This window comes from Ctenocephalides felis, unplaced genomic scaffold (genome assembly GCF_003426905.1).
Source record: "Ctenocephalides felis isolate EL2017-DRISC unplaced genomic scaffold, ASM342690v1 CF-g0.4_SCAFFOLD_00845, whole genome shotgun sequence".
In the NCBI taxonomy this organism is placed as follows: Eukaryota; Metazoa; Arthropoda; class Insecta; order Siphonaptera; family Pulicidae; genus Ctenocephalides; species Ctenocephalides felis.
The window spans coordinates 77,413,029-77,435,081 of NW_020536999.1; the positions used below are offsets into that span (position 1 = coordinate 77,413,029).

Here is a 22,053-nt window from a genome sequence, read left to right on the forward strand (position 1 = left end):
CGAGTTAACGTGTTCGTTTGTTCGTTTGCAATGATGTGTAATAAATCCACTCGGAATACTTTTAATCACTCATAAATTAATTTATTTATTATTGATTAAGTCGATTATTTATACATATCGGGAAGTTTTAGTAACTTGCCTCAAGGCTAAATACCAAACTAGTTTTTTCTTATAATCAATAGTTATGTTTGCATGTATATTTTTTATAATATTTGTATTATTTGACACAATTATTACAAAATATTTATTTTTACGAAACGATAAAACACAAAAACAAAACTGTATCAAAATCCTAAGTTAAGAGGATAAACCAGTGGTTTCCATCCTTTTCCTCCTTGCGCCCCCCTTTCGAAAGAAAAAAATATTGCTGCGTCCCGTAAAGCATTTTTAAAATAAGTTTTTATTTTTGGTCAACTTTCTCCCATTAATAAATTAATTATAATGTATTCTTTTATTGTTGCATTTATTTTTGAAATAAGTTTTTTTCATTTGTATTTTTATATTAATAGGTACACACCTATTAAACAGGCTGATTAAGTAATAATTTAACGTTCACTTTCTGCTTTCTTACAAGTAATATTAATACTACTAAAAACCATACAACTTTTCACATTGCAGTACCACCCAAAAATATATTTTCAACGCACGATTCAAATGATAATTTTTAGTTATTCTTTCTAAAAAGTCTAAAATTTGTTTACAAATTTCTGTAAAAAAATCAATGTAAAAACATAAAAAGCAAATTAATTATTATTATTAATTTGTATTTTTTAATATTTTATACAATTCGATATTATTTTGTAATAAATTCATATATACATTAAATTAAAATTAAAATATTCTATATAAATTAAAATATGGATTTAAATATTTTGATACTGATAATTACAGTTATAACTGGAATAGAACTTTTTCCATGAATTAATAAATTAAATAATTTTTAATTGATTTAAGAGTATAAAATGCAAAAATTATTAATAATTAGAAGTGACTTAAAAAAAATCGTTTACTTATAAGCTTGAGCAAGAAAAAGCTGGAAAGTAACAAATTTGAAAGTAAAGATTTATTTGATTTTTTTTATTTGTAAGACTTTTCGATATAAGTTTATAATTATCAGTAATGCGTGTAACCTATAGTGATACATCTATGTATATTAATTAAAACAATTATCTGAATACCTAATTATGACAATTGTACTTATAGCTAGAATGCAACTCTTTTCCACACCACCCAGGAGGTAGAGTTGCTAGGCGCGTTTTTTTTAATGTGGTGTCGCCACAGAAATGCAACGACTTCTGCAGCCCTAATCCACCTAAACTAACTTATTGACTAATAAACGAATTGTACCGAATGTAACGCGAAAAAAACCTCGCGAGATGACCTAATGTACCCAAAAATTTCGATTTTTAAAAGCAAAAGAACCTCTCGGTGTGTAGTGTGTAATTTTTGTTAATGTGAAATTGTATGAAATTTTAATATGGAAATTGTAGTTCGGTTTTATAACGGTGATTGTGACATTATAAAAAAAGCATCCACATGATGTACCCCCCAGAGTACAGAAGTACTCCCCAAATACACCATGCAATTACTTGGAAAAAAGACTTCATAGTCTCCCAGCCTATGAAGCTTATGGACAAATCATTTTGTGATTTGCAATTATTAATTAATTAATGTAAAAAAGCGCGGAAAAAAGAAAGGTTCTTCCACAACGCCACCCCCTTTGAGTTCAAACAAAAGTACGCGAAAAACCCCAAAAAAAGTATGACTGAAGATATTAACGTGAAAACGCGAATTAATAATACGCGAACAACTTTAAAAAACGTATGACCGAAAACGCCCCTTATCTTATATATAAAAATGGAGCTCTATTTCAAATGTCCGAATGAAACTCGAAAACGGCTGAATCGATTTGGCCAGTCTTAGTCTTGAAAAATTCGTGTCAATCCAGAGAAAGTCCAAAAGGTGAGAAATTATCTCAAATCCGCGTAGAAACTTTACATTTTTAATTTGAAAATTTTTGTTGAAGCGTAATGTAAATAAAACAATGGACGGTGGATAATACTTGAAATGTCAAACGTTTTTGACAGATGATGTTCGATTATGTTTAATAGGATGTTTTACGTGAATATTATTTAATTATGATTAAATTGTAGCAAGTAGTTTTGTTTATAGTTTTATTTACATACAAAAACGTTAGTAAACGGGCCGCAAGTGTTACTAGAAACTCAAAATATCAACTTTTTTTGAAATGTTAATATGAAAATGCACTTTTCGGCATATTTTTCTCAAACACGAAGCTCTGAAAGATCTCATTTGTATCATTATTTACTCATTGGTATTTATAAAACATTTTCTAGGTTGTATTATTTTTTATTTATGTTATTTAAATTCAGAAGCTAAATTTGATATCGATCAAATAGACATTTTGTCGAATAACATTTTCCCAGTTATAATTTCCCAGAAATTATCGAAGAATAGATAGTAATATATGAAGGTCCGGGGTTAAAAAGGTCCACCACCGATGTGTCAAAAATCAGTAAACTTAAGCATTGTTTAACAACAATATTTGAAAGTAGAGGAAAAAGGATGTATAACCAGTTATAACTTTGATTTAAAGACTTTGCTATAGGGAGTTAAACGGTAATCTTTGAAATAATATTAGTATTCTCTTCCGTTGGTAGATTTTTAGCATTACTTAAAAATGTAATCATTTTGTAAAATTCTTTAAAATTAAAATAAGACTTCAAACCTGTTTGCCACCTGGCCGTTACAAGCTACTAAAAGTTTTACTTTGGGTAAAAAGGTCTAGATAACAAATATTTGAAAGACAGGCCTTCTACATTTGAAAGTAGAAGGCAGTTTTACTGAACGTAGTCAGTTAATTGTTCGTTTGAAATTTGTTATTTGTTGTGATATAATTGTTATGGTTTTCACAATACACTTTATATTTGCTCAAAGTCAAATTGGATCTTTGTGCCTCGCCCTGATCTACATATATACTTTTTATTAAATTTACTTTAATTCATCGAATGTTACTTGAAACTTTTCAAAAAGCAGGACAAAGAAGAAATACTTAATTAATTTTTTATCTCTCCTCTGAAATTTGAAAATTTTGTATAAGTTCAGTAATATTATTTACAATTATACACAAAATCCAGAATCCAAAAAGAATCTGAAAAAATCTTGAAACGTAATCAATAAGTCGAAAGACCGAAAAAGACTTGGATTAGATTATACCATGTTTTCTATAGAAAGTGTATAAAACTTCCAGTTTGATTGTGTTGACAAAATATAGACAAACTAATGAGATTTCTTGTTTTTATAATACCTCATTGTTTATAGCATTGAAACAACACATCCTTATACACTTAAAGTATTAATATTTTTGATTCCTTAGAAATTGTTTAGAATATACCTTACTTAGCAAAACAACGTTTGCCGGGTCAGCTAGTAAATAATAACTACTTAATAGTAATCACTTAATAATAATAGAATAATATAACTAAAGTCTTCTCACACTTCATATTCATCTTGATATTCACCAATCCGGCAGTTTTCTTCTGTTGGTCTTGGTCCGTCAGCAGTCTTCTGTTGGTCCTGGTTGGCCCCTGGAAAGTGATGGATGATTATGAAATAAAAATTGATTATTATTTTAAATTAATTTGAAAATAAATTACAAAATATTCGACCGAAATTTTTACGTCAAAAGGACCCTTAACTAAACATTAGTTTAAGACTAATATAATACAATAATATCGATACACTATTATAAAGATCCAATAATAATAATACAATATAATTAAAGTTTTTTCTTACATTTTATCTTTGCTCCACATGATTTCATTTATGCGCATAATCTCCAATCTGGTAGCGGCTTCCTGGTTGTCTTGAAGAGGAAATCTTCTGGAAATCTTCATGGAAATACACCTGAAACGAGATTAAAAAAAACACAAATTTCCCTAAAAGGGATGAGCATATAAACGGAGCCCCGGTAATGTTAATATTAAAATATTATCTTCTATATATATAAAAATAAGTCGGATTTTCCTTCCTGACGAAATAACTCCAGAACGCACAAACCGATTTCGACAATTTTACATTCGTTGGAAAGGTCTCGGGCTCCGCAAGGTTTATAGCTAAGAAAATTAGTGGTGCATGGCATCGTGCCCTAATGCAAATTGCTGGAACTTCATGCACTGTAATTAAAAATTCGAGTAATGAACATAATCAACAATTGTTTTAAATAATTTCAAATAGATTATCAACATATATATAAAAATAAGTCGGGTTTTCCTTCCCGACGATATAACTCCAGAACGCACAAACCGATTTCGACAATTTTGCATTCGTTGGAAAGGTCTCGGGCTCCGCAAGGTTTAGAGCTAAGAAAATTAGTTGTGAATGGCATCGTGCCTTAATGCAAGCTGCTGGAACTTCACGCACCGTAATTAAAAATTCGAGTTATCACATTAGTGAGAATTATCAGAATTATGCTTGGTTAAGTCATTAAGCAATTCTTGCCGCAAAGAATAATGATGTACACGCACTGAATTTCACCATTCAATCAAAAATTGCTGGCGATTTGGTGACATACCAATGATTCCGACTGGTCTTCCGTTTGACTTCAAACGATTGCAATTTCCAGTTCGCCTTGCGTTCGCAATAACAAGTCGCAAGGCCAATCGCTTGGTGTTTGCGGGATAAATTTCAAATTGATTATTTAGAAAATCATTGTTTTTCACATGGGCAGTTATACGTTGCCTGTTCACGAGTTGGAAAACCATCCGCTTTGATTGTGTTAACGTCAGACCAAAAAGCAAAAAATGTGGTTTACCAAAGAGCACTTCAATGAAACGGATAATTTGCGGATTCACTTTCATTTACTTAGAGAAGTTCAACTGAAAAACACTCGATTATTGTAATCGAAATAAATTCCGTTTCAAATATGAAACAAAAAATTTCTTCATCTTTCTCACAAAACCATCTTGTGGCGAAACGGAGTTCGTCGGGTTTGCTAGTATACTTATATAAATGTAAGTCTAGATAACGACTAATTATATGTAATACGAGAAAACTAATATATGCATGCATATTATCCTGGAATGTGCTTCTCCTGTAGTAGTTGGTCTTGGAATTGATTCCTCTTGTATCACAAGTCCCTCCTGGGTTGTGCTTCTCCTGTAGTAGTTGGCCTCGGCATTGATTCCTTTTGTATAACAAGTCTATCCTGGGTTGTGCTTCTCCTGTAATCGTTGCTCTTGGTATTGATCGATATACTTTTTTTAAAAAAATTCAAACACTTTTCAAGCACTGCGTCTTCAACATTTCTCCGTCACGGGAGACCCATTGTGCAATAACGAATATAGTACATAAAAGCAAAACAAATCCGTTGAAATAAATATAAGTAATTTGAGAAACAAGCTGGATTTCAAAATTTCAAACTAGATGTTTGAATGCGCACCAAGACCAAGAACGAGGAGATCGAGACCGAGACCGAGACCAAGACCAAGACCGAGGAGACCGAGACCGAGACCGGAACCAAGACGGAGGAGACCGAGACCAAGACCGAGGCCAAGACCGAGACCAAGACCGAGACCAAGACGGAGACCGAGGAGACCGAGACCGAGACCGAGACCAAGACCGAGACCAAGACCAAGACCGAGACCAAGACCGAGACCGAGGAGACCGAGACCGAGGAGACCGAGACCGAGACCGAGACCAAGACCGAGGAGACCGAGACCGAGGAGACCGAGAAAGAGGAGACCGAGACCGAGACCGAAACCAAGACCGAGACCAAGACCGAGACCAAGACCGAGACCGAGGAGACCGAGACCGAGACCAAGACCGAGACCGAGGAGACCGAGACCGAGACCAAGACCGAGACCGAGACCGAAACCGAGACCAAGACCAAGACCGAGACCAAGACCAAGACCGAGACCAAGACCGAGACCGAGGAGACCGAGACCAAGACCGAGACCGAACAGACCGAGACCGAGACCGAGACCGAGACCGAGACCGAGACCGAGACCGAGACCGAGACGAGACCGAGAGACCGAGACCGAGACCAAGACCGAGACCAAGACCGAGACCAAGACCGAGACCGAGGAGACCGAGACCAAGACCGAGGAGACCGAGGAGACCGAGACCAAGACCGAGACCAAGACCGAGACCAAGACCGAGACCAAGACCGAGACCAAGACCGAGACCGAGACCAAGACCGAGACCAAGACCGAGACCGAGGAGACCGAGACCGAGACCGAGACCGAGACCGAGACCGAGACCGAGACCGAGACCGAGACCGAGACCGAGACCGAGACCGAGACCGAGACCAAGACCGAGACCAAGACCGAGACCAAGACCAAGACCGAGGAGACCGAGGAGACCGAGACCAAGACCGAGACCAAGACCGAGACCAAGACCGAGACCAAGACCGAGACCAAGACCGAGACCGAGGAGACCGAGACCGAGACCGAGACCGAGACCGAGACCGAGACCGAGACCGAGACCGAGACCGAGACCGAGACCGAGACCGAGACCGAGACCGAGACCAAGACCGAGACCAAGACCAAGAACGAGGAGACCGAGACCAAGACCGAGACCAAGACCGAGACCAAGACCGAGACCAAGACCGAGACCGAGACCGAGACCGAGACCGAGACCGAGACCGAGACCGAGGAGACCGAGACCGAGACCGAGGAGACCGAGACCGAGGAGACCGAGACCGAGGAGACCGAGGGGACCGAGACCAAGACCGAGGAGACCGAGACCAAAACCGAGGAGACCGAAACCGAGACCGAGACCGAGACCAAAACCGAGGAGACCGAAACCGAGACCAAGACCGAGACCGCGGAGACTTACCGTTTGATTGACTAGAGTCGATAAAGTCTGTTGTGTTGATGATAGCAGTTGGTTCATTAGTGGAGAATTAAACCAGCAATAAAAAAACAAAAGGTTAAAAAACATCTTTTAAAATGTTTGTGAAAGGATACATTCAGCCTGATAGATACTTGATATGAGCTTACTTACATTTGATTGACTAGAGTCGATAAAGTCGGTTGAGCTGATAATAGCAGTGGGTTCAGTAGTGGAGAATTGAACCTGAAATAAAAAAACATAAGGTTAGAATACACATATCGAAATGTTTGAGAAAGGATACAAGACCTAGACCAAGACCAAGACCAAGACCGAGACCGAGACCGAGACCGAGACCGAGACCGAGACCGAGACCGAGACCGAGACCGAGACCGAGACCGAGACCGAGACCGAGACCGAGACCGAGACCGAGACCAAGACCGAGGAGACCAAAACCGAGACCAAGACCGAGGAGACCGAGACCAAGAGCGAGACCAAGACCGAGACCGAGACCGAGGAGACCGAGACCGAGGAGACCGAGACCAAGACCGAGACCAAGACCGAGACCAAGACCGAGACCGAGGAGACCGAGACCGAGACCAAGACCAAGACCGAGGAGACCGAGACCAAGACCGAGACCGAGACCAAGACCAAGACCTAACCGAGACCAAGACCGAGACCGAGGAGACCGAGGAGACCAAGGAGACCGAGACCAAGACCAAGACCGAGGAGACCGAGACCGAGACCGAGACCGAGACCAAGACCGAGACCAAGACCGAGACCAAGACGAAGACCGAGACCAAGACGAAGACCGAGACCAAGGCGAAGACCGAGACCAAGACCGAGACCAAGACCGAGACCGAGAAGACCGAGACCGAGACCAAGACCAAGACCAGGACCAAGACCAAGACCAAGACCGAGGAGACCGAGACCGAGACCGAGGAGACCGAGACCGAGACCGAAGAGACCGAGACCAAGACCCAGACCGAGGAGACCGAGACCAAAACCGAGACCGAGGAGACCGAGACCAAGACCAAGACCAAGACCGAGGAGACCGAGACCAAGACCGAGACCAAGACCGAGACCAAGACTAAGACCGAGGAGGCCAAGACCAAGACCGAGGAGACCGAGACCGAGACCGAGACCGAGACCGAGACCGAGAAGACCGAGACCGAGGAGGCCGAAACCGAGAAGACCGTGACCGAGACCAAGACCGAGACCAAGACCGAGACCGAGACCAAGACCGAGGAGACCAAAACCGAGACCGAGAAGACCAAGACCGAGACCAAGACCGAGACCAAGACCGAGACCAAGACCGAGACCGATGAGACCGAGACCAAGACCAAGACCGAGACCGAGACCAAGACCGAGACCGAGACCAAGAACGAGACCGAGGAGACCGAGACCGAGGAGACCGAGACCGAGAGACCGAGACCGAGGAGACCGAGACCGAGACCAAGACCAAGACCAAGACCAAGACCGAGGAGACCAAAACCGAGACCAAGACCGAGGAGACCGAGACCGAGACCGAAGAGACCAAGACCAAGACCAAGCCCGAGCAGACCGAGACCGAGACCAAGACCGAGGAGACCGAGGAGACCGAGACCGAGACCAAGACCGAGGAGACTGAGGAGACCGAGGAGACTGAGGAGACCGAGGAGACTGAGGAGACCGAGGAGACCGAGACCAAGACCGAGACCAAGACCGAGACCAAGGCTGAAGAGACCGAGACCGAGACCAAAGAGACTAAGACCAAAACCGAGACCAAGACCGAGACCAAGACCAAGACCAAAGAGACCGAGACCGAGACCGAGACCGAGCCCGAGACCGAGACCAAGACCAAGACCGAGACCGAGACCAAGACCGCGGAGACCGAAACCGAGGAGGCCGAAACCGAGACCAAGACCGAGGAGACCGAGACCAAGACTGAGGAGACCGAGACCAAGACCGAGACCAAGACCGAGACCGAGGAGACCGAGACCGAGACCGAGACCAAGACCAAGACCAAGACCCAGGAGACCAAGACCGAGACCAAGACCGAAGAGACCAAGACCAAGACCAAGACCGAGCAGACCGAGACCGAGACCAAGACCGAGGAGACTGAGGAGACCGAGGAGCCCGAGGCCGAGACCGAAGAGACCAACCCAAGACCAAGACCGAGCAGACCGAGCAGATCGAGACCAAGACCAAGACCGAGGATACCGAGACCAAGACCGAGACCAAGACCGAGACCAAGACCGAGACCGAGGAGACCGAGACCGAGACCAAGACCAAGACCAAGACCCAGGAGACCGAGACCAAGACCAAAACCGAAGAGACCAAGACCAAGACCAAGACCGAGCAGACCGAGACCGAGACCAAGACCGAGGAGACCGAGGAGACCGAGAAGACCAAGGAGACCGAGGAGACCGAGACCAATACCAAGACCAATACCGAGACCAATACCGAGACCAAGACCGAGACCAAAACCGAGACCAAGACCGAGACCAAGACCGAGACCAAGACCGAGACCAAGACCGAGACCAAGACCGAGACCGAGACCAAGACCGAGACCAAGACCGAGACCAAGACCGAGACCAAGACCGAGACCAAGACCGAGACCAAGACCGAGACCAAGACCGAGACCAAGACCAAGACCGAGACCAAGACCGAGACCGAGACCGAGACCGAGGCCGGGACCAAGACAGAGACCAAGACAGAGACCAAGACCGAGACCAAGACCGAGACCGAGACCAAGACCAAGACCGAGGAGACCGAGACCGAGACCGAGGAGACCGAGGAGACCGAGGGGACCGAGGAGACCGAGGAGACCGAGGAGACCGAGGAGACCGCGGAGACCGAGACCAAGACCGAGACCCAGACCGAGACCAAGACCGAGACCAAGACCAAGGAGACCGAGACCAAGACCAAGACCGAGACCGAGACCAAGACCGAGACCGAGACCAAGACCGAGACCGAGACCGAGACCGAGACCAAGACCAAGACCGAGACCGAGACCGAGACCGAGGAGACCGAGACCGAGGAGACCGAGACCGAGGAGACCGAGACCGAGGAGACCGAGACCGAATAGACCGAGACCGAGGAGACCGAGACCGAGGAGACCGAGACCGAGACCGAGACCGAAGAGACCGAGACCGAAGAGACTAAGACCAAGACCGAGACCAAGACCGAGACCAAGACCGAGACCAAGACCAAGACCGAAGAGACCGAGACCGAGACCAAGACCAAGACCGAGGAGACCGAGACCGAGACCAAGACCAAGACCGAGACCAAGATCGAGACCGAGGAGACCGAGACCGAGGAGACCGAGACCGAGGAGACCGAGACCAAGACCGAGACCGAGACCGAGACCGAGCAGACCGAAGCCGAGGAGACCGAGACCAAGACCGAGGAGACCGACACCAAGACCGAGACCGAGACCGAAACCGAGACCAAGACCGAGGAGCCCGAGACCGAGACCGAAGAGACCAAGACCAAAACCGAGCAGACCGAGACCAAGACCAAGACCAAGGATACCGAGACCAAGACCGAGACCAAGACCGAGACCAAGACCGAGACCGAGACCGAGACCGAGACCAAGACCGAGACCAAGACCAAGACCAAGACCAAGACCAAGGAGACCGAGACCGTGACCAAGACCAAGACCGAGACCGAGGAGACCGAGACCGAGACCGAGGAGACCGAGACCGAAGAGACCGAGACCGAGACCGAGGAGACCGAGGAGACCGAGACCGAGGAGACCGAGATCGAGGAGACCGAGGAGACCGACGAGACCGACGAGACCGAGGAGACCGAGGAGACCGAGGAGACCGAGGAGACCGAGGTGACCGAGGAGACCGAGGAGACCGAGACCGAGACCAAGACCAAGACCAAGACCAAGAACAAGACCAAGACCAAGACCAAGACCGAGGAAACCAAGACCGAGGAGACCGAGACCGAGACCAAGACCGAAGAGACCGAGACCGAGGCCAAAGAGACCAAGACCAAGACCAAGACCAAGACCAAGACCAACCGAGCAGACCGAAACCGAGACTAAGACCGAGGAGACCAAGACCAAGACCGAAACCGAGACCAAAGCCGAGGAGTCCGAGACCAAAACCGAGCAGACCGAGACCAAGACCGAGACCGAGACCGAGGAGACCGACGAGACCGACGAGACCGAGGAGACCGAGGAGACCGAGGAGACCGAGGTGACCGAGGAGACCGAGGAGACCGAGACCGAGACCAAGACCAAGACCAAGACCAAGACCAAGACCAAGACCAAGACCAAGACCAAGACCGAGGAAACCAAGACCGAGGAGACCGAGACCGAGACCGAGACCGAGGAGACCGAGGAGACCGAGGAGACCGAGGAGACCGCGGAGGCCGAGACCGAGACCAAGACCAAGACCAAGACCAAGACCAAGACCAAGACCCAGGAAACCGAGACCGAGACCAAGACCGAAGAGACCAAGACCAAGACCAAGACCGAGCAGACCGAGACCGAGACCAAAACCGAGCAGACCGAGACCAAGACCGAGACCAAAACCGAGACCAAGACCGAGACCAAGACCGAGACCAGACCGAGACCGGGACCGAGACCGGGACCAAGACCGAGACCAAGACCAAGACCAACCGAGCAGACCGAGACCGAGACTAAGACCGAGGAGACCGAAACCGAGACCAAGACCGAGGAGACCAAAACCGAGACCAAGACCGAAACCGAGGAGACCGAGACCGAGACCAAGACCAAGACCAAGACCGAAGAGACCGAGACCAAGACCGAGGAAACCGAGGAAACCGAGGAAACCAAGACCAACACCGAGACCAAGACCAAGACCAAGGAGACCGAGATCGAGACCAAGACCGAGGAGACCGAAACCGTGACCGAGACCGAGGAGACCAAGACCGAGACCGAAGAGACCAAGACCGAGACCGAGAAGACCGAGACCGAGACCAAGACCGAAGCCGAGGAGACCGAGATTGAGACCAAGACCAAGACCGAAGAGGCCGAGACCAAGACCGAGGAAACCGAGGAAACCGAGACCAACACCGAGACCAAGACCAAGACCAAGAAGACCGAGATCGAGACCAAGACCGAGGAGACCGAAACCGTGACCAAGACCGAGACCGAGACCGAAACCGAGACCAAGACCGAGGAGCCCAAGACCGAGACCGAAGAGACCAAGACCAAGACCGAGCAAACCGAGACCAAGACCAAGACCGAGGATACCGAGACCAAGACCAAGACCGAGGATACCAAGACCAAGACCGAGACCGAGACCAAGACCGAGACCAAGACCGAGACCGAGACCAAGACTAAGACCAAGGAGACCGAGACCGAGACCGAGACCAAGACCGAGACCGAGACCGAGACCGAGACTAAGACCAAGACCAAGACCAAGACCAAAACCAAGACCAAGACCGAGACCGAGGAGACCGAAACCGAGACCAAGACCGAGGAGACCGAAACCGAGACCAAGACCGAGGAAACCGAAACCGAGACCAAGACCGAGGTGACCAAGACCGAGACCGAAGTGACCGAGGAGACCGAGACCGAGACCGAGACCGAGACCGAGACCGAGGAGACCGACACCGAGACCGAGACCGAGGAAACCGAGACTGAGACCAAGACCGAGGAGACCGAGATTGAGATCGAGACCAAGACCGAGGAGACCGAGAACAAGACCGAGACCGAGAAGACCGACAACGAGAAGACCGAGACCGAGATCGAGACCGAGACCGAGACCGAGAACAAAACCAAGACCGAGGAGACCGAGACCGAGACCGAGACCAAGACCGAGAAGACCGAGGAGACCGAGACCGAGACCGAGACCAAGACCGAGGAGACCGAGACCGAGACCGAGGAGACCGAGACCGAGGCGACCGAGACCGAGACCAAGACCAAGACCGAAACCGAGGAGACCGAGACCGAGACCAAGACCAAAACCGAGGAGACCGAGACCAAGACCAAGACCAAGACCAAGACCGAGACCGAGACCAAGACCGAGATCGAGACCGAGACCGAGACCGAGACCAAGACCGAGACCGAGACCAAGACCGAGACCGAGACCAAGACCGAGACCGAGACCAAGGCCGAGACCGAGAAGACCAAGACCATGACCAGGGCAACAAGTTAAGACCGAGACCGAGACCGAAACCGAGGCCGAGACCGAGACCGAGACCGAGGAGACCGAGACCGAGACCGAGACCGAGGAAACCGAGACCGAGACCGAGACCGAGACCGAGACCGAGACCGAGACCGAGACCGAGGAGACCGAGAACAAGACCGAGACCAAGACCGAGGAGACCGAGACCAAGACCGAGACCAAGACCAAGACCGAGACCAAGACCAAGACCGAGACCGAGGAGACCGAGACCGAGACCGAGACCGAGGAGATCGAGACCGAGGAAACCGAGACCGAGACCGAGACCGAGACCGAGACCGAGACCGAGGAGACCGAGACCGAGAAGACCGAGACCGAGGAGACCAAGACCGAGACCGAGGAGACCGAGACAGAAGAGACCGAGACCGAGGAGACCGAGACCGAGGAGACCGAGACCGAGGAGACCGAGACCGAGGAGACCGAGACCGAGGAGACCGAGACCAAGGAGACCGAGACCGAGGAGACAAAGGAGACCGAGGAGACCGAGACCAAGACCGAAACCAAGACCAAGACCGAGACCGAGACCGAGACCGCGGAGACTTACCGGTTGATTGACTAGAGTCGATAAAGTCGGTTGGGCTGATGATAGCAGTGGGTTCAGTAGTGGAGAGACCAGGGGAAGACCAAACAAACCAAGACCAAGACCAGGACCAAGACCAACCAAGACCAAGACCAGGGCAACAAGTTAAGACCAAGTCCAATACCAAGACCAGAGCAACAAGTTGAGACCAAGACCAAAACCAAGACCAGGGCAACAAGTTAAGACCAAGACCAAAGACCTAAGTTAAGATATGAGTTTACTGTTGGATTGACTAGAGTTGATAAAGTCGGTTGAGTCGACTTTTAGTTGATTCAGTAGTGGAGAATTGAACCTGCAATAAAAAAACAAAAGGTTAGAATACATCTTTTAAAATGTTTGAGAAAGGATACATACAGCCTGATAGATACTTGATATGAGCTTACTTACGTTTGATTGACTAGAGTCGATAAAGTCGCTTGAGTCGATGGTAGCAGTTGATTCAGTAGTGGAGAATTGAACCTGCAATAAAAAAACAAAAGGTTAGAATACATCTTTTAAAATGTTTGAGAAAGGATACATACAGCCTAATAGATACTTGATATGAGCTTACTGTTTGATTGACTAGAGTCGATAAATCTAGAGTCTGTTGGGTTGATGATAGCAGTTGGTTCATTAGTGGAGAATTGAACCTGCAAAACAAGGTTAGAATACATCTTTTAGAGAAGGTTATCAGTGTGGAACTTCTTCAGATTAGTGACAGTTGAATTAGAAAGATCTCAAAAAAAAATAAGGACATTAGTTATGTTACATAGATGAATACATAATTGATGATGTATCATTAATTGATAAAATAAATCAAATAAATACCTAGTTTTCATACATTACTTGATAATTCCACTTCCTACAGTTTTCTTCAATTTGTACATTATGTGTTGATGTGACTTAGTCCGAATACTCAGAAATAAAATGTAATAATGTCACAACGGTTTACAATTCGCACTTGGATGTACAGAAAACGAATTTATGAATTGAAAGCAGTGATAAAAAGTGTAATGAATGATAATTACACATTGCATTATTTTAAATGATTCAAATGATTACATGATTATTGATTAAAAATAGAATGGATGGTTATTTTGTTAGTATTTGTTAGTGTTATTAAAACTAGAACTACGCATGCACTGTAATATATTAATCCATACAAAAGCTACCATGCAAGCAATCATTCGAATCATGAAATGCAAAGTCTTATTAAATTTGATATTTAATTCAATGATTATTTTTTTTTTAACATTTTCTTTGATTTTCTAGGGTTTCTTAATTTTTTATATAAATCAAGTAAAATATTTAAAGCGCCGCTTTCATCCAAAGTGCGATGACGTCGATGGCAAATTCAAATCTGCTGAGTGTTAAAAGGACATCAATGTAATTGCAAATCGATGATAAATGTACTTATTAACAAAATTCAATCAATAAAACTTATTGATATTTTAACTTACTTTTAATAATCTTCAGTATATTTTTCAGACAGCCTCAGAATGCTTCAGACATCTTTGGAATATTTACTAAATGCTCGATATTTAATGAGACATGTCGCTTTTTCATTTGATGGCCACCAATCAAAATCACTTCTACAGTCTTAAAATGACAGTGATGATGTCAGATGAAAGCATTTGAAGAAATATAAAAACATTGTAAACTGTCTGAAAGCAGACAAAAAAAAAATAACCAAAACAACTAGGCCGATTGTTATGCAAATCTAATCAACATACCTTAAAGCAATATGACACTCAAACCTAGTTATTGTGTTATTGAATGAGTTTCCTCAGATTATTAACTTCAACCAATGAACACTAGATTTGTCAGGGCCCGACTGATTTCAATTGCAAAATTATTTCCAAAGCAGCTTCATTTTGCTTTCCAATACGAATAAAAACATTGGTCTGAACCTGTAAAATATAGAAAGAAGTATTAAATTGGAATGAACATCATTATAAATGTATTATTAAAATGATGCCAATGCTCAATATAAGAAATAGTAATATTTTTGTACTTCGGATACAATCTTCCATGATGAAATTTAAAACTTTAAAACAGACTGTATGATTAACAGACTCTACCTTTCTACATATAAGGTTTTTCTGATTTATCAAAGTGAAATAGCATAATGAAATAAAATTTATTCCTTAATATTGAAGAATAAAAATAATTGTCTTTCAATAAGAAATTAAAATTTAAAAAATAATTAGAATAAAAAATGGAATGTTGTGGATGGCTAAATGCTCCATGTAAGCGTGGCTAATAATAAAAAAAACCTCTATCTCGAATAAATAATAATTCAATAAATATTAAGGCTTCTTGTTCAATAAGGCTTACCATCTATACCTACTACGATAAAGATAAAGATAAATAGAATTCATTATCAGTTTTAAATAAAATCATCCCAAAAAATTGATGCACATACAAAATTATCAAATGACATGTTGTGTAATAGCAATCGATAATGCTGCATTGTGTAATGGCAATGCTGATATGCCAAATTCGATATCGATTGCAGTAATTATCACAATCAGCTAATATTTCAAATACGCCATCATAAGGTGTTTGCAGTCCCATTTAAACAGTATATAAAGAACCGACATTAGTTGGTAAGGCAGAGTTGTCTTTATCACACCAGAGTTGTGTTAATTATAGTAGCTATAGTCACATCAGAGTTGCTGTAGGCCACAGCAGAGTTGCTGTTGGCCTCAGCAGAGTCGCAATATTAGTCGTGTAAAGACAATTGTTAATCATGATTCGGGTGCTAATAAAGTGTTGTTGAAATAGTCAATCAGTGTTGTTCTTTAGAAGTGATATTTTAGCCAATATCTTAATAAGAACTCAAGGCAATCCGAAGCCTACTATTTCTATAACCACCGCTCGGCAAGGCTGTATTGACTAGGAGGTCAAATACGAACACGTTACCAACAACACCATACATTTCATGGTGTCCAGCGGTGCGATACCTTGTAGTGAAGAATTAGTATTCGACGTTGCCTGTGAACGTGAAAACCGAGTTTTTCACACCCCGGAGGCTGCAGACTCAAGGGCGGTTTCAGCAATCCAGCGATACTAATTCGAGGAACTAAGGGTAGCAAGGTGGCGGCTCTACCAACACTGAACCGTAAGCAACGACAGCGACTCACTCTAAGTAAGTGACAAATTTATTTTCCTTTTTCGGACATCACACTACCAGAAGATGTCAGCAACTCTCCCCAGGCAAAGTTGACCATTTTTTCTTTGGACAATAAATTTGCACATCCAGAAATGACAACCAGTTCATCTAAGATTTGAAGAGAATTTTTTTTATTATGTAGGAAATTATGTAGATGAAAAACCTGTTAGTGTAATTATTTTTATGTCAATTATATTAATTAGAATGGTAGCTTGGGTTAATAATTCTATAACAGCGGACAGTTGATAAAATATCTATTACAGCAGTTTTAACAATCACGAGCGAAAAAATAATTTTAATTTTATAAATAAATAAATAAATTTATATAGAATTCTCTGAAGAGTAAAGGAGTCATCTTCAACTATTATTCATTCCTCGAACTTCGCGAATCAGTTTATGTATGTTGATAAAGTTAGTAACCCGGCTTTCGAGCGGTCTAACGCCAACACAGATGATATCGCAGTTCAGAATGATACAGTTTTCATTTAAAATTAATTTTTATTCCCTGCAATCGCGAATCATTTTATTTATGTTGATAAAGTTAGTAACCCGGCTTTCGAGCGGTCTAACGCCAACATCGTCGATATCGTCGATTCAGGATGATATAACTTCAAATTTTTATGGCCAATGTGCCTGAAGGTCCTCTTATTACAGACTTCCACATTTCATGTATAGTTCCGGTAAACTTATTGGGAAATCTGCCAATAATTAGTGAAGGAGACATAAAGGTTCTCTTATTTCAGATTTTCACATTTTTAATAGTTCCGGTAAACTTATTGGGAGATCTGTTAATATTACTAAAGGACATAAATGGGGTAAAAAAACCCGAAAGAATAAATATAGAGTTATTAAAACCCAAAAGAATAATTATAGGGTTATTGAAAACCCAAAAGGATAATTGTAGGAGTATTAAAGTCTCTCATAATATTAAATTTTATTAGTAAAACTAACAACATATTATTGATGACTATTTGGCTTATAAAAAACCTCAGAGGTCAAGTAACTTGTAAAGTGCAGTAAATTGCACAATTTTCCTTCTAAATATTTTATTTGCGCTCGATGAATATACTGAATAATTTTTAATTTAGAACAATTATTAACAATAAAATAGTATTATTTTAAATAATCAACTGCCCGTTCTACCAACTGTTATAGAAAAGAAGGGGAAAATTTTAATTAATGTTCGTATTACAATCACAACAATCCCCGTAATGTAATATAGAAAAAAAAAATAGAAAAATATTTATGTTAGAATTATAGATACAATATGATTTTCTAATTTCATGGTGTTATAGTAAATTTATTGAACGCAAAATGTTTATAAACTTTAGCTGCTTCTATATAAAAGCAAACTTTATTTTTCAGTAAATAAATTTAAGTAAAATTCTTTCCGATTATAATAATTGCATTATTTCACTATTTTTGATTAACGGTAACTAAATCTTTAAGTAAATTCAAGTTACATTTTCACATACTAATTGTACTTTCGATTATTTGGGTTAATAGTGTTAAGATTAATCAAATTTCTATTTTGAAATTTAAATAAAGAAATATCATGTAACGTGAACTATACAATTTTCAAAACATGAATACACTTAATTCATTTATGATTTATTTTGCAAACTTTGCGAATCTTTATGAATCTTAATGTTTATTACAAAAACCTTGTTCTGTAATTATTTGAAAATTTGAGTATATTATTAATGTTCAACATATTAATACCCAATTATTATCTCATTAAATTTGAAAATTTATTTTTCATTTATTAAATTATTTTACAATAAAGTACTTCGTATTTAAAAAAAAACATTAATTTTAATATTGATTATAATTAACTATAATTTTCAAGCGTTCGATACAGTTATAACACCAATGAGAAAAATAAAAATTTATAGTGCATTTAAATTTTTATATACTTACAAACAAAAATGTATTTGAAAGCGTTTGTATCAATAATTCGCATTTACATAAAATACAAAAATTATTGTGTAATGATTCCAAAGTTGAATGGCCACTAATATTTTATTATTTCTAAATGTATTATTTCTAATATTGAAGTCTTTCAAAAGTTATGAATCAAAAGGGCCCATGAATCTATTGTTAATGGTTAATGTTGAAGTATGTAGCAATTAGATCAATACATCAAAATTAAAATTAATTATATCACATTTTATATCATATATTACATAAATTTTCCAAAAGCATCGTATTTAAAAACAATCTATAAACAGTTTGAATCGAATAGGTCAAAAACCTACTCTTTTGCTTACCTCATCATTTTATGCTACATACATTGACATAGCAGACACACGAATATTAAATTGCATACTGTATCAAAAAATAAGCTGATAGTAGTCAAATTACACTCACATATAAAACAATTATTACATCGAGAATTTTATATAATTCGTGTCCAATTAATTTAATTATTGATATTTAATTTTTAAGGTTTACTAACTTTTCTATATTAAATAAAATTAGTAAAATGCGAGTTAAATAATGAAAACTCGAGTTATAGAAATAAATAATAATTTATTGTACCATTTTATTATATGAAGCCATATCATATTCAAATTTCAATTTCTAATTCTAATTCTCGACTCCACTAGCACTAGAATAAAGCAGCAAGTCTGATATGTCAACTCATTTAAAAACATATATTATTCTGGAAATCAATTTACTTGTGATTTTTAATTTTGTCTTAATTGAATTAAATGCAATCTTCATTAATTACAACAAATTACAATGAAAAAAAAATTTTTAGGTGTCTTTTTTTAAGCAAATATTGTGATTTTGATTTTTTAAATAAAATAAATTTTGTAATTTTAAATTTACCTAAACAAATATAAAACAAGAAACATTTCAGATTATATTATAGAATTAAGTAACCATTATCGAAGTTTTAGGTAAATTTAGAAAATGTTTGTTTATTAATTTTTTTTTAGAATGAAATTATGCTTAAGTAATTATTGAGGACAATAATTTTTCCAAGGGGGAGGAGAAGCACAAACTCCCGTAATTTTTTTTTATTATTAATCTGTCAAGGGACTGACAGACACTTTAGGGGTGGCGTATTGTGTAATAGCAATCGATAATGCTGCATTGTGTAATGGCAATGCTGATATGCCAAATTCGATATCGATTGCAGTAATTATCACAATCAGCAAATATTTCAAATACGCCATCATAAGGTGTTTGCAGTCCCATTTAAACAGTATATAAAGAACCGACATTAGTTGGTAAGGCAGAGTTGTCTTTATCACACCAGAGTTGTGTTAATTATAGTAGCTATAGTCACATCAGAGTTGCTGTAGGCCACAGCAGAGTTGCTGTTGGCCTCAGCAGAGTCGCAATATTAGTCGTGTAAAGACAATTGTTAATCATCCATTCGGGTGCTAATAACGTGTTGTTGAAATAGTCAATCAGTGTTGTTCTTTAGAAGTGATATTTCAGCCAATATCTTAATAAGAACTCAAGGCAATCCGAAGCCTACTATTTCTATAACCACCGCTCTGCAAGGCTGTATTGACTAGGAGGTCAAATACGAACACGTTACCAACAACACCATACATTTCAGACAATTGTATCAATCATTATTTCTTTATACTTAAAAAAAATCTAAATGCTTCGTATGAAATAAGCACGAGTGAGAAATCTTACACAGGTACAACCTAAGCCGTGAAATATTAAAACTTCTGATAAAACTTTAAACAAATTATACTGTTCAATGATAACTAAACTATTTGAGAGTAATGATAAAGCAACCAAGTCTAATAAAAAGTAACAACTTTACAAAATGCTCACTTTCTAAATTATGTTTCATAAAGTCTTCCAGATTTCAGATTGTAAAGCTTAGCTTAGTCAACTAAATAGTTTCATATGATATTTAAAATCAATCAGATGGATTGACTTGAGTAACATTACTCGACATAAATCGAGCACATGGTTAGTTAACAATTAAATTTCAAAAACACTAAATTATGTTTCACAAAGTCGTCTAGGATTCTAAATGTCAGCTAAGTCGACTAAATAAATTCATATTATATTTAAAATTATCGGACAAGATACAGCTAGGGCACAAGATGAGTGATAGATCGAGTTGTGTAACATTACCAAAAAAAAATCAAGCACATGGTTAGTTAAACTATAAAAAGCATTTTGATTACATAATATCTTTGCTTTAAAATTCTTGAAAATGTAGTGATTGTATTCAAATGGAGTCTCCACGGACCCCTTTGTCAATTCCCCTGATCTAAAAATAAGATTGCGTAAGCATAAAGCAATGGCATTTTTTATTGAACGCTGATTTTATAGTAATATAACTTGGAAAATAATCTCGCCCGAAACATGAAGACACGAGGAATGATTTCAATCCCAATCTCCGATGTAATGATGTAATGTTCTCGCCCGGCAAGTCCCAAAAGAAAGAATGAATTTTTTGGCGGCTTTTTCCGACATGAACCATAGATATATGCGAAGATGTGCCACTGCAGAGCGTGCAAATAAATAAAATAAAAATTGATTAAATGAAATAAAAATCGTTTAAATAAAATAGTCAAATAGTTTCAAATTTAAAATAAATAGTCAAATAGTTTCAAATTTAAAATAAATAGTCAAATAGTTTCAAATTTAAAATAAATAGTCAAATAGTTTCAAATTTAAAATAAATAGTCAAATAGTTTCAAATTTAAAATAAATAGTCAAATAGTTTCAAATTTAAAATAAATAGTCTGATAGTTTCAAATTTAAAATAAATAGTCAAATAGTTTCAAATTTATAATAAATAGTCATTGTTTTAAAAAAAACATAGAAATTGTTTAAAAAAAAATTATCAAAAAATATTGTTAATCATCAGAACATGCTTTAAATCTGAAAATGTTTAAAAATAGTCAGAAAATGTTAACAAAAAATAGAAACTGTTTAAAAGTGTCAAAATATAGTATTTTGTCAGAAAATATTGTGAATTGCTAGAAAATATAAATGTATAGAAATGTGAATGTTATATAAATCAAACTAAAATAAAATAAAATCTCTATTTTAACTGCATTTCAACATTTTAAAATCAATTAAAAAATCCTAATATTAACTAATTACTATACGACAAAACAATAAGATTGACAAGGCAACATTTCTTCGAATTACATATCGAGGTTTTTATATGGGGCATCACGTAAAAGTCAGAGAAATAGAATTATAGCTAAAAAATGGAACATCGAACCAGATGTTACCAAATCCCAACATCTTATCGTTTCATTGAGAAGCCACACAAAGCCTGCCAATAAAAAATCTAATAATGCAAACTAAATTGGAAAATGTATATA

The 22,053-nt window shown here is 40.5% G+C and overlaps 1 long non-coding RNA gene across 1 annotated transcript; it reads right to left on the bottom strand.

Annotated features, from left to right (window-relative positions):
* Positions 1-14,163: 14,163 nt before the first annotated feature.
* Positions 14,164-15,329, bottom strand: LOC113364248. Its single transcript, XR_003366035.1, has 3 exons — positions 15,291-15,329; positions 15,018-15,221; positions 14,164-14,207 (listed from the first exon to the last, which is right to left on the bottom strand). It is a non-coding gene; the product is annotated as an uncharacterized LOC113364248 (long non-coding RNA).
* Between the last annotated feature and the right edge of the window lie 6,724 nt (positions 15,330-22,053).